The sequence below is a fragment of the Pan paniscus genome, chromosome 1 (genome assembly GCF_029289425.2).
Source record: "Pan paniscus chromosome 1, NHGRI_mPanPan1-v2.0_pri, whole genome shotgun sequence".
NCBI classification, from domain to species: Eukaryota; Metazoa; Chordata; class Mammalia; order Primates; family Hominidae; genus Pan; species Pan paniscus.
In genome coordinates, this window is record NC_073249.2 from 203,806,334 (window position 1) to 203,824,026 (window position 17,693).

At 40.7% G+C, this 17,693-nt stretch overlaps 1 protein-coding gene across 11 annotated transcripts in view; it reads left to right on the forward strand.

Annotated features, from left to right (window-relative positions):
* LUZP1 (leucine zipper protein 1) overlaps positions 1 to 17,693 on the forward strand; it is a 93,679-nt gene that overhangs the window by 37,934 nt on the left and 38,052 nt on the right. For 3 of the 11 annotated variants that reach the window (XM_063594116.1, XM_063594115.1, XM_063594126.1), the window contains exon 1: positions 6,607 to 7,151. The exons of the other annotated variants lie outside the window; for them this stretch is intronic. The gene's annotated coding sequence lies outside the window, so the exon portion shown is untranslated. Of the gene's footprint in view, positions 1 to 6,606; positions 7,152 to 17,693 lie in introns of those variants that run through there. 11 annotated transcript variants of the gene reach the window in all.

Consider the following 17,693-nt stretch of genomic DNA (forward strand, 5'->3'; position numbering starts at 1 on the left):
GCTGGATGCCCTCCTCCGTGGTGGTCCAGGGCTAGAAAGGCAGCTCGGTGGCCTCAAAGGGCAGGAAGGACTTTTAGCGCTGGCACCAGGCTCTGAGCAGCCAGGCAAGCAGTGCCATGCCACTTTCCCACAAGGCATTGCAGTGGTAGTTGAAGACGGCATTGTGAGTCAAGTTGCTGATTAGCACCACCAGCTCCCAGGAGTTCAAGGACAGGGCGTGGCCCACTGGTTGTGCATCTGCAAGATCCAGGTGATCATGAACTGCTTGGGGTTCTGCTTGAAGCCACAAGAGATGGCCAGGAGCTTGGTGTAAGTGTAATATGTGTAGTACATATGTGTAATATGTGTAGTACCCTTTCTTCCACCCATGTGAGTAGCTACCATTTGTCAGCCATGGTTGTAGTTGCCCTAAGTCAGAAAACAGCAGAGAGTCTGGATAGGTGCTACTACAGGAGTGAGAAGAATAGCCAGGCCCTTCAACTCCTGAAGGAAGCACCAAGAGGAATGGCAAGGCTCTTGGACTCCTGGAGGAAACACCATGATGTGGGGGTAGTAGTAGGGTGGTCCCTCAACTTGAAAATACACCCAGCCCTTACTCCAAGGCCTGAGTGTAACCTTTGACTTCTCCAAAACTTAATGGCCTCCTGTTGACCAATAACATAAACAGTTAACACTTTTTTTTTTTTTTTTTCTTGAGACAGAATTTTGCTCTGCCCTCCAGACTGGTATACAGTGGCATGAGCACAGCTTACAGCAGTCTCAGCCTCCCAGGCTCAAGTGATCCTCCCACCTCAGCCTCCTAAGTAGTTGGGTCTATAGGTACGTGCCACCAAGCCCAGCTAATTTTTAAAATTTCCCTGTAGAGACGAGGTCTTGCTATGTTGCCAGGGCTGGTCTCGAACTCCTGGCCTCAAGCAATCCTCTTGCTTCAGCCTCTCAAAGTGTTGGAATTCCAGGTGTGAACCACTATATTAGACCCACATATTTTCTGTGTTGTATGTATTATATACTTGTACTCTTATAATAAATTAAGCTAAAGAAATTGTTACAAAAATCAAAAGCAGGAGAAAATATATTTACTATCCATTAAGTGGAAGAGGATCATCATAAAGGTCTTCCTTGTCATCTTCACATTGAGTAGGCTGAGGAGGGAGAGGAAGGGTTGGTCTTGCTGTCTTGGGGTAGTGAAGGTAGAAGAAAATCCATCTGTAAATGGACCTGTGCAGTTCAAACCCATGTTGTTCAAGGGTCACCTATACCTCCTTCTGCCCTTTGTACATCTGTTGTTGCACTTAACACATTGTGTTGTAATTATTTGCGTACTTTATTTATAATAAACTGAATATCATAAGATCAGACTATCTCTGTATTCCCACTTTATAGTACATGCCTTGCTCAATAGATACTGAATTGAGACCTTGATGCTTTCACCTTGTGTTGGCATTTTACTTTTTCCAACCAGAGAGGGCATGAATGGGAAATGAGTGGGAAGTACGCTTTGGTGTCTGTGTGTGTGTGGAAAAAAAAATCTATATCTATATATAATCTATATATATACACACACATTATATATACAAAATATACATATGATGTATATATATATATATATATATTTTTTTTTTTTTTGAGATGGAGTCTTGCTCTGTCACCCAGGCTGAAGTACAGTGGTGCCATCTTGACTCACTGCAACCTCCACCTCCCGGGTTCAAGCGATTCTCCTGCCTCAGCCTCCCGAGTAGCTGGGACTATAGGCACGTGCCACCATCCCTGGCTAATTTTTGTATTTTTAGCAGAGACGAGGTTTCACCGTTGCCCAGGGTGGTGTCGAACTCCTGAGCTTAGGCAGTCTGAACTCAGTCTCCCAAAGTGCTGGGATTACAGGCGTGAGCCACTGTGCCTGGCCTCATTTATATATATATATATTTTTATATATATATACACACACACACACACAAACACATAATCCATATACCATAAAAATCATTTTATGTGTATAATTCAGTGCTTTAAAAAAAATACATTCACAGGGTTGTGCAACCATCATCATTATTTAATTTCAGAACATTTTTATCACCCGCAAAAGAAACCCATACTCATTAGCAGTCACTCTCCGTTCTCTGCTATTCTAGCCCCTGGCAATCATAATCTACTTTCTATCTCCATGGATTTGCCTATTCTGGACATTTTGTATAAATGGAATCATACCATATGTAGACTTTTGTATCTGACTTCTTTCATTTGCTATAGTGTTTTCCAGGTTCATCCACATTTTGTAGTATCTATCAGTACTTTGTTTTATTTTTTTAGGGCTAATAACCCATTGTATAATAATACTACATTTTGTGGTCGGGTGCGGTGGCTCACGCCTATAATCCTAGCTCTTTGGGAAGCTGAGGCGGGTGGATTGCCTGAGCTCAGGAGTTCGAGACCAGCCTGGGCAACACGGTAAAACCCCGTCTCTACTAAAATACAAAAAAAATTAGCCAGTCGTGATGTCATGCACCTGTAATCCCAGCTACTCGGGAGGCTAAGACAGGAGAATTGCTTGAACCTGGGAGGTAGAGGTTGCAGTGAGCTGAGATCGTGCCATTGCACTCCAACCTGGGCAACAGAGCAAGACTCCATCTCAAGATAAATTAATAGTAACAGTAATACATTTTGTTTATCTGTTTATTAGTTGATGGACATTTTTCACTTTTTGGCTGTCATGAATACTTCTACAAGTTTTGGTATGGACATAAGTTTTCATTTTTGGGGATGTAATTCCTAGAGTAGAATTGCTGGGTCATATAGTACCTCTATGTTTAACTTTTTGACAAACTGTCAGACATTTTTCACAGTGTCTGTATCATGTTACATTCTCAATAGCAATCTATGAGGGTTCCAGTTTCTCTGCATTCTCTTACACTTGTTATTGTCTGTCTTTTTTAAATTATAGCCATACCAGTGGGGATGAAGTGTCATCTCATTTTTTTTTTTGAGATGGAGTTTCACTCTTGTCGCCCAGGCTGGAGTGCAGTGGCGCGATCTTGGCTCATTGCAACCTCTGCCTTCCGGGTTCAAGCAGTTGTCCTGCCTCAGCCTCCTGAGTAGCAGAGATTACAGGTGCCCACCACCACACCCGGCTAATTTTTGTATTTTTAGTGGAGGTGGGGTTTCGACATGTTGGCCAGGCTGGTTTTGAACTCCTGACCTCAGGTAATCCACCCGCCTCAGCCTCCCAAAGTGCCGGGATTACAGGTGTGAGCCACCATGCCTCGCCTCATTTTGGTTTTGATTTGCAGTTTCCTAACAGTTAATGATGTTGAGCATCTTTTCATATGCTTATTGGCCATTCGTATATCTTCTTTGAAGAAATGCCTGTGCAAATCCTTTGCCCATTTTTAGTTGGATATTTTTTATTATTGAGTCGTAAGCTCTCTGTATCTCTCTGTATATTCTGGATACTCGTCTCTTACTGGATATAGGATTTGGAAATACTTTCTATGTGGGTTTTTTTATTTAATTGCCTAGAGTTCATTGCCCATGCCATGTATAAAGATGATATAGTGGAACTAGAGGTTCTGACAGAGCATATGTTGACTGAAGTGATTGCCATATGACAGATAGCACCATTGTTGTTATGCATTTCTAGAAGCCTTTGATTACAAGAAAGGAAGTAAGCATTTAACTGGGAACTGGGGAACTTTTATTTTATTTCTTTGAGATGGAGTCTTGCTCTGTTGCCCAGGCTGGAGTGCAGTGGCACGATCTCGGCTCACTGCAAGCTCCGCCTCCCGGGTTCATGCCATTCTCCCGTCTCAGCCTCCCTGAGTAGCTGGGACTACAGGCACCCACCACCACGCCCGGCTACTTTTTTGTATTTTTAGTATTTTTAGTAGAGACAGGGTTTCACTGTGTTAGCCAGGATGGTCTCGATCTCCTGATCTCGTGATCCGCCCGCCTCGGCCTCCCAAAGTGCTGGGATTACAGGCGTGAGCCACCGTGCCCGACGGAACTTTGGGTTTTAGTCCTGTCATTGTCGCGGCCAGAGAGTATGACCTTGGGCATATTATGTAATTTTTTCAGAGTCAGTTTTCTCATCTGTAAAGTGAATGATTTGGACTAATCTTTAAGGTCACACAATACTAAAGTTTGAGTTGATAAGGTTCCGGGGGGGCACATGTTATAGATCAGATTATACTCCCTCTCATTTGTTCTTACTACAGAACCTATGTAATGCTGTTTTACGTTTGTTGGAAAGTTGTTTTTGTTTTTTCCTCTTTAATGAAGGACCCTCTGTGTGTGTGTGTGTGTGTGTGTGTGTGTGTGTGTGTGTGTTTAAGACGGAATCTGCCCGCCTCAGCCTCCCAAAGTGCTGGGATTACAGGTGTGAGCCACTGCGCCTGGCCCTGTCTGTTTCTTTAAAATTAGTCGTTATTAATTCTGACTAACTCTAATCATTTGAATAAACCTGCATTTTTATTTAAGAATTTATAGCTAAACCAAACCTTTAAATTTCTTTAATCTAGTGTTCTGTGACACAAATGATGAATTAGAGGCACAAAAAAGCTCATTGATTTAGCAAACTATTTGCTGGGTGTCTACTATGTTTCTGGGTCAGGTGGTATAATTAGGTACTAGCAGAATTGAGATGAGAATTGAGGTCTCCTGGACTTTCAGTTCACCACTATTTCCAGTATACTACTTTGTCATGGGTTACTAAGTTAGTCTGGTTAAGGAGTTATATCAAGAATTTACCAGCTTCTCAACTAAGGGTTATAGTAATTTGTCTCCAAATTCTGATCCCTAATAATTTATAGCATCAAGTAAAACCAACATATATTTGTTACATATTTTAGGTATAAGTTGATGCATAATTTAAAATTTTAATAATATTCCCTTCCTTTAAGGACCTATTTGCAGCCTTCAACAGTTACATGTATCTCTAAGCTCTTGAATTGGCTACCTATGATATATGTACAGCAACTCCGGTCCAACGTGAGTGCTTTTACACTATCCCAACCCATGTTCTCTCTGGTTGCTTTGAATCCTGATTAAAATGATGTATTCCAGTACCATGCCTGTTCCTAACCACTTGTTCATATTAATGTGGTTTTTCTGAATCTTCAATAGAATATGCAACTATGTTGGAATCACAAATACAATTCTCTTGGAAAATCTCTGAAGTCTACCCAACTCCACCCCATAAGTAGGTACTAGTGTAGGCTGATTAAACGGTTTGAATACAAGTGTAGAATATTCCTAAGGAATCCATAGTTCTTTGTATGTAATTCTAAAAGCCAAAATGCATTTAAAATGAATAAAGTAATTTGCTTCCTGGCAAAACCTGACCTGAATTGAAGCAGGCTATTTATAATCTTTATTTCACTTTTTATTATGATTATTCACATATTTAACTGTAGAAATATTAATGTGTTTGCCTATTGGGTGCTGCCCCAGTCCTTAAGTTTCCAAAGTTTGAAAAATTTTGAATTTCAAAACACATTTAGCCCCAAACAAAGAATTGTGGATTGGTATTTGTTTTGTTGGTGATAGTTCCTTGTCACACAGATTCTTCTTGAAACATACTCCAGGGGATTGAGTTTTTGTATTGAGCTTTCATTGGTTAATAAAGCATGGCAGGGGTGGGAGGAGGGAGAGCATCAGGAAGAATAGCTACTGCATGCTGGGCTTAGTACCTGGGTGATGGGATGATCTGTGCAGCAAACTGCTGTGGCACACAATTTACCTGTGTAACCAACCTGCACATTCTGCATATGTACCCCTGAACTTAAAAGTTGGGAAAAAAAAAAGCATGGCAACTAATTTCCACTGCTATTTTTGTTTGTTTCAGACAGGGTCTCACACCATCCCCCAGGCTGGAGTATAGTGGCCTGATCATGGCTCAGTGCAGCCTTAACTTCCTGGGCTCAAGCAATTCTCTTACCTTAGCCTCTCCCAAGTAGCTGGGACCACAGGCGTGCGCCACCATGCCAGGCTAATTTTAAAAATTTTTTTGTAGAGACAGGGTCTCACTATGTTGCCCAGGCTGGTCTCGAACTCCTGGGCTCAAGCAGTCCTCCTGCCTCGATCTCCCAAAGTGCTGGGATTTCAAGGGTAAGTCACCACACCTGGCCTTGTTTATTTTTTAAGAGACTGGGTCTCACTTTTTCACCAAAGCTGGAGTGCAGTGGTGTGTTCATACTTCACTGTAGCCTCCATCTCCTGGGCTGAAGTGATCCTCCTGTTTTAGCCTCCTGAGTAGCTGGGTCCGCAGACGTGCACCACCACACCCGGCTAATTTTTAAAATTTTTTATGGAAATGGGGTCTTGCTGTGTTGCCCAGGCTGGTCTCAGACTCCTGGGCTCAAGTGATCCTCCTGACTTGGGCTACCAGAGTGTTGGGATTACAGGTGTGACCCACGGTGCCTGGCCTTGTGTCTGTTTTAATCTAGAGTAGGAGTCAGCAGACTTTTTCTGTAAAGAGCTAGATACTATTTTCAGGTTTGTGGGCCATCTTGTCTCTTGTGAGGGAAAAACAGCCATAAATTATTCATAAACAAATGGGCATTGCTGTGTTCCTATAAAACTTTAGTTTGCAGACCCCTGATCTAGAGCAGTCCTTTCTAACTTGTTTGTGTGTATATCTTTAATAACATTCTCCTTTGGAAGAGTCCAGGCCAGTTATAATGTCCCATAAATCGGATTTGTCTGATTGTTTTCTTGTACTTAGATTCAGGGTAGACATTTTTGGGAAGAAATATTACATAGATGCTGCTGTGTACTTCCCCTTGTGTTGTATTGGGAGTCATATAATGTCAGTCTATCTCTTTATTTATTTATTTATTTATTTATTTATTTATTTATTTTTGAGATGGAGTCTCGTTCTGTTGCTTAGGCTGAAGTGCAGTGGCACGATCTCGGCTCACTGCAGCCTCCCCCTCCTAGGTTCAAGTGATCCTCCCGCCTCAGCCTCCCAAGAAGCTGGGATGACAAGTGTGTGCTACCATGCCTGGCTAATTTTTGTATTTTTAGTAGAAACAGGGTTTCACCATTTTGGCCAGGCTGTTCTCGAACTCCTGACTTCAAGTCATCCACTCGCCTCGGCCTTCCAGAGTGCTGGGATTACAGGCATGAGCCACTGCGCCCAGTCTGTCTCATTGTTGATGGTAAGTTTTATCTTTCCGTTGTAGGGATCCCTACTTCCCTTTGTGAGAAATCTCTACGGTGACTTTGAGAGAGTATAAATATCCTATTTTCCAACCAAATGGTTTTAGCATCCACTGATAATCTTAGCTTGAATCAATTATTACACTGGTGGTTGTGATTATAGTTCTTAATATCTGCCTAAGTAATAATAGCAATAATAATTAAATTATATTTTTAAAATGCTTGTGAGCTTAGAAAGATCTGTTCGTATATATCGTCACTGTGATTTTGTAGTTTAGTTTCCCATCATAGCCTTATCTCCTTGGGAGGATAAGGCTGAAAGATTGGGTCTTCATGTGTTGTGCTTTCTAGAAGCAGGCTTCCAAAATAGAGTGTCTTTCTTTTCTGAGCCCAAGGCTGGTTAAGAAGAAGGGACCTAGTCTAGGCTTTTGCCCAGGTTTTTGCCTTGGGTTCCTTACTTCTTATGTCAGTATTTCTTGCGTTTTAGTGGTTCAGTTTCTGAGTCCTGTAGTATTTTCTGGATCAGTTTTGGTCTAATTATATGTAAAAGCTTGTATTAAAGACCATCAAGTAGTTATAGCTAGAAAATTGCACCTAATAATCTTCTTAAAATAAACATTTTCTTCTCAGCAACTTCTTATGAAAAATTTAAAACATAGAAAAGTTGATAGAATACTTATTAGACTATTCATTGGAATTCAGTAATTGTCAACTGTTTGCCTTATTATACTTAAGTTGCTGTTAGTATCTGTGTCTCTATATATATCACAACAAATTTTTTTCTGAACAATTTGACAAGCTGCAGATGTGTCACCCTAAATAATAAGGATAATCTGCTATGTAACCACCATACCATTACCACACCTAAAAAATTGTTTTTCTTTATCAGCCCATATTCAGATGTCTCCAGATTTCTCAGGAATGTCTTTTATAGTTTTTTTTTTTTTTTAAACAAGAAGTGTTCTCTTGAAGAACAATAGTAGATAAGAGACGCATATTAAGAATTGGACAGTAAAGTTTTCTGTGTGGTCTCCTGACATAAACAGTAACTAGTACGTTTATATGGTGCCCTGCAGGTAGCTGTAATTAGTTGCATTTCTTTGTTCAATAAAATGAGATTGACTGGGGATGGCAGTGTCAAGGATTCTTTAGCTTATGACCAGGTGTTTGACCTTTCAGAATATCATTGATGAGTATGACAAATTGAAAAAGTAAGAAATTAGAATGATGCCTAGCTCACTGCCTGACTCATGGTAGGTACTTAATGAGTATTTGTTGACTTAAAGATGTAACTGGAGGGGGTGTCAGAAAAGGAAATACCATATTTCTGTCCTCATTTGTTGAGCAGTTATTTGGTGATTTCAGTGCATTTAGTCTGTTAGATGCTGTGGGAGATTAAAGGTAGGAAACACCAGCTTGGGCAACATAGTGGGACTCTGTCTCCATGAAAATAAAATTAAAAATAAGCCAGGTGTGGGCCGGGCGCAGTGGCTCATGCTTGTAATCCCAGCACTTTGGGAGGCCGAGGTAGATGAATCACCTGAGGTCAGGAGTTCGAGACTAGCCTGGCCAACATGGCGAAACCTCGTCTCTACTAAAAATACAAAAATTAGCTGGGTGTGATGGCATGCGCCTGTAATCCCAGCTACTTGGGAGGCTGAGGCAAGAGAATCACTTGAACCCAGGAGGTGGAGGTTGCGGTGAGCCGAGATCACGCTACTGTACTCCAGCCTGGGTGAGAGGGTGAGACTCCATCTCAAAAAATAAAATAAAATAAAATAAATAAATGAATAAATAGGAGCAGGAAACAATGTTCTTGCACCTGAGGAGAACTACAGTATTAGGTGAGAGGAAACAAACTCGGTTTTTTTGGATTAATATTTATTGACTGCCTTCTGCATACCAGCTAGTATTCCAGGCTAGGCACTGGGGTACAGTGGTGAACAGAACTCAAAATTCTTCTCTTCATGGAGTTTACATACTAGTTGGGAGAGACAAGTAGTAAACATATCAACAGAATAATTTCAGATTGAGATGGAGAAAAAGAGAAGTTTCATATACTAGGAAGTAATGTGAGAGGAGTGCAGCTTTAGCTAGGATTGTCAGCTAAGGCATTTCTGAGGAATGATATTTGAACTGTGACTTGAATTAGGAGGCAGTAGCTGCCATGGGAAGATCTGAGGGAAGGCAGAGGAAGCTCCAAGTAGAAAGATCTTTTTTTTTTTTTTTTTTTTTTTGAGATGGAGTCTTACTCTGTTGCCTGGGCTGGATTGCAGTGGGGTGATGTCAGCTCACTACAACCTCCATCTCCCGGGTTCAAGCGATTCTCCTGTCTCAGCCTCCCAAGTAGCTGGGATTACAGGTGCCCGCCACCACACCTGGCTAATTTTTGTATTTTTAGTAGAGACGGAGTTTCACCATGTTGGCCCAGGCTGGCCTCAAACTCCTGACCTCAGGTGATCTGCCCACCTCTGCCTCCCAAAGTGCTGGGATTACAGGTGTGAGCCACTGTGCCCAACCCCCAGGTAGAAAGACCTTAAGGTGGAAATGAGCTGGCTGAAGTGAGGACCCAGGAGGCCAATGTATGTATATGGAACATTGAGTGAGAGGTCTCAGAGAGAATGGTAGAATATGATAGGAGATGAAGTAGGAGGGGTGGCAATAACCAGATTCTGTAGAGTTTTATTTTAAGTGATGGGAAACCATTGATGAATACAAATAGTACTCCATAAAACAATGGAAGGATTCAGACCATTGATAAGGGCTTAATTTCAAGAAACTATTAATTTGGGGACTGAGCATGGTGGTTCACGCCTGAAATCCCAGCACTTTGCCAGGCTGAGGTGGGAGGATTGCTTGAGCCTAGGAATTCAAGACCATACTGGGCTATATAGTGAGACCCCATCTCTAAAAAAAAAAAAAAAAAAAGATAACTGTTAACTTGGTGGATCCTAAGGATAACCCCGCCTCTCTTTCCCTCTTTTATTTTTTTCTTAAACAGATCTCTATTGAATAGCCATTATATTCATAATATTGTACAGGTAAAAATACAAAGAAATGACAGTTCTGCACCTTCAAGGAGTTTTGTGTTTTACTTGGAGTATTATGACATAAACACATACACAAATGTTTATGCATGTCCTGTATAAAGGAACAGTACATCTATCATAGTAATATATGCTTATATACCGAATGTCAGTAGGTTATCAACAAAGGTAGAGTTAAAAAATAGTGAATGTGGAAAGGTTCCACTGAAGAGAGATTAGCATTGAATTTCTTGAATAGATTTGATGAGATGGAAAGGGTATTCCAGGCAGGGAAAATGTCTGGGCAAAGTTATAACATGAAGTAATTTGTCTTCAGGAAATGAGTGGATCAGTCTGTCCATAGAAGGAAAAAAGATAACCTCCAGCTTGCCAGGGCTTTGAGTGATGCATTAAGGAATTTAGACTAATCTGTAGTTATTGTGGATAACCCTTTATACATCTTACTTATGTGTTAGTCACCTGTATTCTAAATCTGCTTATTTATTTATAATATTTATAATATTGTCTGCTAAGTGCACATGTATTCTTTGAAACTCAGCCCTGGCAGATATACAATGCCATTGTGATTCTGGCACATAGTACATATATAAATATAGATACAGATGCAGAAAATGAATGAACTGGGGAGGAAAATCTTTTAAGTGATCTTATTTCCTTAGGAAAATTTGATGGGATGGAATTTGTTTCTCTAGTAGGAGTGGAATAGTTGGAGGATTTTGTTGCGAGATGGATTGGAGGAAATGTTGAATTATAAGAAGGCTATGTGCATGTTAAAATGTGTTGCAAGATTCTGAAGTTCATTGTCTTATTTATTTATTTATTTTGAGATGGAGTTTTTGTTCTTATTGCTCAAGCTGGAGTGCAGTGGCATGATCTTGGTTCACTGCAACCTCCGCCTCCCCGGTTCAAGCAATTCTCCTGCCTCAGCCTCCCAAGTAGCTGGGATTACAGGCATGCGCCTCCACGCCTGGGTAATTTTGTATTTTTAGTAGAGACGGTGTTTCTCCATGTTGGTCAGGCTGGTCTCGAACTCCTGACCTCAGGTGATCTGCCTGCCTTGGCCTCCCAAAGTGCTGGGATTACAGGTGTGAGCCACCGCGCCTGGCCTCATTGCCATCTTTATAATCTGGGTTTTGATAAGGCAATGGTCATTAATTTTTGAGGGCTGAAAATAAGAGAATGGTGAGTCTAATGATGAGATTGTCCTGTCTTGATCATTATTTAAAATATGCCCCACCACATACACACAATCCCAGTAGCTTCTAAACAGTCTCTCATCTACCCAGATCCATTGGCTTTAAAAATATTTTATCATTTCATATCAGTCTCAGCAATGTCATCGATAAATGCACTTTGTGACATTCGTTAGGAGTGATGCTATAGCCTTTTAAGATTGTTGCATATTTTCTGTTTATTTTCTCTTTAGCTTAGGAAAGACTAATCAATATATAGGCTTATGCTGTTAATGTTTATTGGCTCCGCCTAAGAAGCACAGCTTTTATAGCTGGAAGAAATAATCTGGAATATTTTTTATCAGTATTACAGATCTGACATCTAATGTTCTGAATAGATAAGTGCCTTAGCATGAAAGGAGGGAATTATTATCTAGTTATAGAACCCAGTGTCCCTCCCCCACAATGAGGCCAGGATTATAATCCTTCTAAAAGTGAAACAAGATATTGAGGTCTGTATCCCAGTTCTCTGCTATTGGAGACTTAATAGTGCCAATTGGAGAGATGGCACTTAGACATATTATAAAAAGGTTAGTAATGGGTAAGCCACATCCTTTCTTTCTTAAGGATAAACTAATTTGAGTTTAAGATGTTTACCTTATAATGCTCCAAATATAATGGGGTTTTAATAATGCTGGCCTTAGAGGCTTTTATTCTGTCTTCAAGGCTCAATTAACACTAATAATTAATATTGTATAACACTTTACATTTATGAAGTGTTTTTATAAGCATTAGCACATTTGAACTTTAGAGCATGATTGTTAGATGGGGAGGCAAGTTCATTTATCTCTATTTTAGCTGAAACTTATTAATAAATTCAGATTTTACTTCACATCCATGTCTTAGTACACTAAGCTATGCTGCTTTTTATGATTTCACTTGCTTTATATCCAAATTCCCATAGTAATGAATTATGTTATGATGGATTCCATTTTGGAATAAACCCAGTTTGTTTTTTTTTAACTGAAAAACCTGTATTTTCCACTTTTTTAAAAATTAAAAGGGAGTTGAATGAACTTAATTTTTTTCTTTTTTCTTTTTTTCTTTTTGGGACAGAGTCTCGCTCTGTCACCAGGCTGGAGTGCAGTGGCGCGATCTCGGCTCACTGCAACCTCCGCCTCCCAGGTTCAAGCGATTCTCCTGCCTCAGCCTCCCGAGTAGCTGGGATTACAGGCACGTGCCACCACAGCCAGCTAATTTTCGTATTTTTAGTAGAGACAGGGTTTCACCATGTTGGTCAGGCTGGTCTCAAACTCCTGACCTCTTGGTCCACCTGCCTCGGCCTCCCAAAGTACTGGGATTACAGGCATGAGCCACCACGCCCGGCCACTTTTTTTCTTTTTAAAACTAAAATTGGGCCTGGTGCGGTGGCTCATGCCTGTAATTCCAGCATTTTGGGATTCCAGCATTTGGGAGGCCGAGGTGGGCGGATCACGAGGTCAGGAGATCAAGACCATCCTGGCTAACATGGAGAAACCCTGTCTCTACTAAAAATACAAAAAATTAGCTGGGCTTGGAGGCAGGCGCTTGTAGTCCCAGCTACTTGGGAGGCTGAGGCAGGAGAATGGCGTGAACCCGGGAGTCGGAGCTTGCAGTGAACTGAGATTGTGCCACTGCACTCCAGCCTGGGCCACAGAGCGAGACTCTGTCTCAAAACAAAACAAAAAACAAAAACAAAAAACAAAACTAAAATTGGAGCTGAAGAATTTGATCCTAGACAGATCCTTGAGTTTGAATTAAATTATCCTTTTTAACTTTCATGGATTCAGTAAATATCAAATGTTTTCTGTGTGCCAGGCTTAGTGCAGAGGGTGGAAGGTGGTGAGAGAAGCCTTAAGAATTAAACTAATTACAGTGAAAAAAACCAAGAATTTAAAGTCAGGTAGACCTGAATTCAAATCCCACCCCTGCTAATTAGTTATTAGTTGCAAATTGCTAAGTGCCTTGGAGCTTCAATTTTGTAATCTCTAAAATGAGAATAATAACTCTTATAGAATTATTTTGAGGAATAGGGTGATGTATATAAAGCACTTAGTAATATGTGCTTTATAAGACATTACTGCCCATAGACCAATGAATAGACAAAAATGTATGGTGAGAGTTACTGAGTCTTGACAGGAAGCGTTTGGCTGACCTAATGCAGAATAGAGTGAAGTGATTTTGACTGCCAATATACAGTGTGCTGCTTTTGTTGAAACTTGTAGCTCTCACACTGGTATTTGCCAACATTACATTTGACTTCTCACATAGTAAAAGACAACTCATTCCTGTGGAGTTTAAGGCATGTGGAAACATCTATCTGTAGGCTAGACATTTAAACTTCTGTTGTAGTTCAGTTGTGGGAGAAATTGCACATTACCATAGAATAGTGAAAGTCAGGTAGCAGAGAGCCTCTCTGGGCTGGTACCTATATTCACTTTCCTGAATTCTGTAAACATCAAAAGCAAGAATGTCCATCCAGGATGAAAGGTACAGCTGACAGTATGGTCAATAAACTGAACAGGGTGTAAGACTAAGAACTTATTTTGTTTTCTAAAATGGTGCCTTCTTCGTATTTAAACTTCTGTGGAGCATCTGTCATATGCCAGGTACTGTTCTGGGTTCTAGGAATATAGTGGTAGTGGTGGGGAAGCCCCTTTTCTAATAGAGCTTACATTCAGTGAGAGAGAGTGTAAGTAAATATAAAATGTAATGAATCTCAGGAAATACTGAGAACCATGAAGAGAAGTAAAACAGGAGGAGCAAGTATGTTGGGTCTCACTATGTTGCTCAGGCTGGCCCCAAACTCCTGGGCTCAGCTGATCCTCCTGCCTTATCCTCCCAATGTACTGGGATTACAAGCATGACCTCCGCACCCGGCCTTGCTTGTTTTAAAATAGGATCTAAAATAGGAGCCAACGTAGTGTGTTTTAGTCACTATTTAGAAGGGCCCTTTATATGAGTAGAGAGAGCACTGACTTCAGAAGTTGCTTTAGGAGGTAGAAGGGAGGGGAGTGGGTCTGGTACAGTTAAAAATTGGCCTGCATGCCATCCTTGGAACACATATTTTACTGTGGGTTATACCATTCCAGAAGACGTATATTTATGTGTCCAGGAGACCTAATGATCCCCCTCCCATACACACTTCACAGTATTTTAAAAAGTATAGTCTGTGGACTATCTGTATCAGAATGCACAGTCTGTGGGCTCTGTAACAGATCCACTTAATCAGAAGATTTGAAAATGGTACCGAGGAATCTGTAATTTTAACAAGTACCCAGGTAATTGTATATCCATATGAAGTGTTGAAAATTACTGTTTGTAACCTTGTCGATAGAAATAATCTTCAACCCAGTCTTAGTAGGCAGGCAGGCAGGCAGGCAAGTACTTGCTTATTTAAGATTCGTTACTTTTCATAATTGACATTGGAGCTTGCATTTCCTTTTGCATTGATTTAACTTCTGGCTTTAATCTCTGATATACTGTGTCCTCCATGTTAAGATGTGTCGATGAGACAGCAGAAAATGAAACCTTTGTCCTCTTTCCTTACATTATTTTGTTTTCACTATTAGCCACATCCCTGGGAAGAGGCAGCCTCTGAATGGAGAATGCTGAATTGGCTGTATAGACTGATGTGCTTTAGTAAAAAGCTTGCTCACACTCAACACTTTTTTCCGTGTTTATTGAAAATTCTAGTTATTTACCTGTTACTAAGAGTTTATTTTTCATAGATCTTTAAATGTCTAACATGCACTTAAAATGAAAGAGAAAAACAAAGAGAATGAGGATATTGAGAAAGTATATGATTTACTTCGTAGTAAGACAGTAAATACTTGATATCAAGGTAGGGGATAGAAAAAAAATCAGCAATGGCAAATTTAAACCATCTGCAGATGGTCCAGCTAGATCCTTATAGGGGTCACAGCCAACATTTTAGTGGGCATACTTTTGAAGAAAGTATGCACTGTTTTCTCCATTTTAATTTTAACGATGCCACTGATACTGTCGGGTTGTAAGCACATCTGCTAGGACTCATGCGTAGGACTAGGCCAGCAGATACCCAAGCATATCTGCCAGCTCCCAGGGAGGGCTATTGAGGACAGGGTTTTCTAGCTTCCTTGGAATTTCCACTTCCTAGTAGTATGATTTGAGTCCCTCTCTCAGCTCTGTATGATGGGAAAATCTGCAATTCAAGCTTGATTTATTTGGCTTAAATGATGGGGCAAACCTCCAAACCTGGGCAAGCTCAACACTTTCGTACCTTGCCTTTTTTTACTGTCATGGCTCCTGTCAAGGTTAGGTCATTTAGAGTTTGAAAGGGCATTAGAATGAACGAAAGTCTGTACGTTTCGTTTTACTGTTAAAGAAACCAAGAGTCAGAAAAGTGAACTTATTTTCCTTGAAGTCTAGATACTAGAATATGAAGTCAGGTGATGTGGATTCCTTCAGTGGAGCCATCTAGTTGAGTAATCTTTTTAAAAAATGTACCTCCTTGCCCCAAAATGATGTTAATCTTTCTGTTTAAGGGTTCTTGTAGTCTTTCCATTCTAGTAGTCGATTGTTTTTGACTTCACCTGTGTAGTGGTTGGGAGGCCCCATTAAGGCATGAGTGATAATTGTATCTTGCTTCTTAGTAAAATTATGTAATATTTAAGAGAAAAACTCTTGAAATTAAGGCATCTGGAGGAGGAATAACTCTCCCTGAGTCACACCACAAAGCAGCAGAGGAGAATTCACAGAGAGTTGGTTTCTTTGCTTGGTACCATATGTTTACTTTCTTTTGCCTACCCTCTCCTTAGCCACTTGACTCCCTTAAAGTCAGTCTTGTGAAGAGGTATGGTGTGGCAGAAGATACCAGAGTTGGGAGTCTGGCCACTTAGGTCCTAGGTCCAGCTTTGCTTCAAGACTCCATTTCCTCTCTTTGGGCTTTATTTTCCCCATCTTTAAAATGAAAGGCTAGACTAGATTATTGCACCCTAAGTATCTTTCCAGCTCTGATATTCTTTGATTTCACGAATCTTGGAAGGTTCTAATGCTGTTTGATGAAGGGCTGCAGCTTTCCATTTGCTCTTGCTGACAGCATGATTGTGCATTGAAACTTTACCACGGTGTACCTTGGGTGGTCTTAGGGCAAATTTTTTTTTTTTTCAGGAGGAATTTTTCTGAGAGTGTAGATTATATAGATAAGCCAATTTTTGTTTTCTTTTTCTTCAGTGCTCCAAGACATCTGAATGTTTTTGTTTTTTTAAAGAGAGATGGTGAAAGGTTAAAAATAAGAATGAGAAGACTACTTTGAAAGTTGGATCTTTAGAAAGTACATTAATGAGTATCCCAAGTGACTACTCTTGGGAATAATCAAGAATAGCAAATGTCTTAGGTCTATATAGGGTGGCTTAGCATTGTGGCATTTTCCTGGTGCTGTTGCAAAGCACAGGGATGTTCAAAGTCTATGGTTAATTTTTGACCTTGGAAAGGAAATGCTGGCTTACCTCAGGGCCTGGGAGCAGGGAGAGCTACTGAGGACAGGGTTTTCTAGCTTCCTTGGAATTTCCACTTCCTAGTAGTAGGATTTGAGTCCTTCTCTCAGCTCTGTATGACCAGAAAATCTGCAATTCAATCTTGATTTATTTGGCTTAAATGATGGGAGTTTGTTTAACCCTGAAAAATGTCACTTCAACCTTGAGATAGCCTAATGATGCTTTTTTTTTCTTGGGAGACAAAGTCTCACTCTGTTGCCCAGGCTGGAGTGCAGTGGTGTGATCTTGGCCCACTGCAACCTCCGCCTCCCGGGTTCAAGTGATTCTCCTGCCTCAGCCTCCCGAGTAGCTGGGACTACAGGCATGCACCACCACGCCTGGTTAATTTTTGTATTTTTAGTAGAGACGGGGTTTCACTGTGTTGGTCAGGCTGGTCTCGAACTCCTGACCTCGGGATCTCCCCGCCTCGGCCTCCCAAAGTGCTGGGATTACAGGGGTGAGCCACCGCGCCCGGCCAGCCTAATGATTCTTATAGGATACTAAAGCTATTTGGACATGAGTCTGTCTCTAGAACACGCTTGATGGCTTTGTTCTAAAGTGATAAATATAGTCTAGCTCTATACTAGACACCATTTGTCCTTATGCTGTATTCTTCTAGGTAGGTGAGGCTCCTTCTATTCCTGCCTGAATGAAAAGCATTTAGCTGACTTCCCGAGCATGCTGCATCTTGTCCTTCAGTTTTTCTTTGTTTTTCATTATTCTTTGCTGCAGCTCAGCATGTCTTCCAGTTGTGGTTCTACACAAGG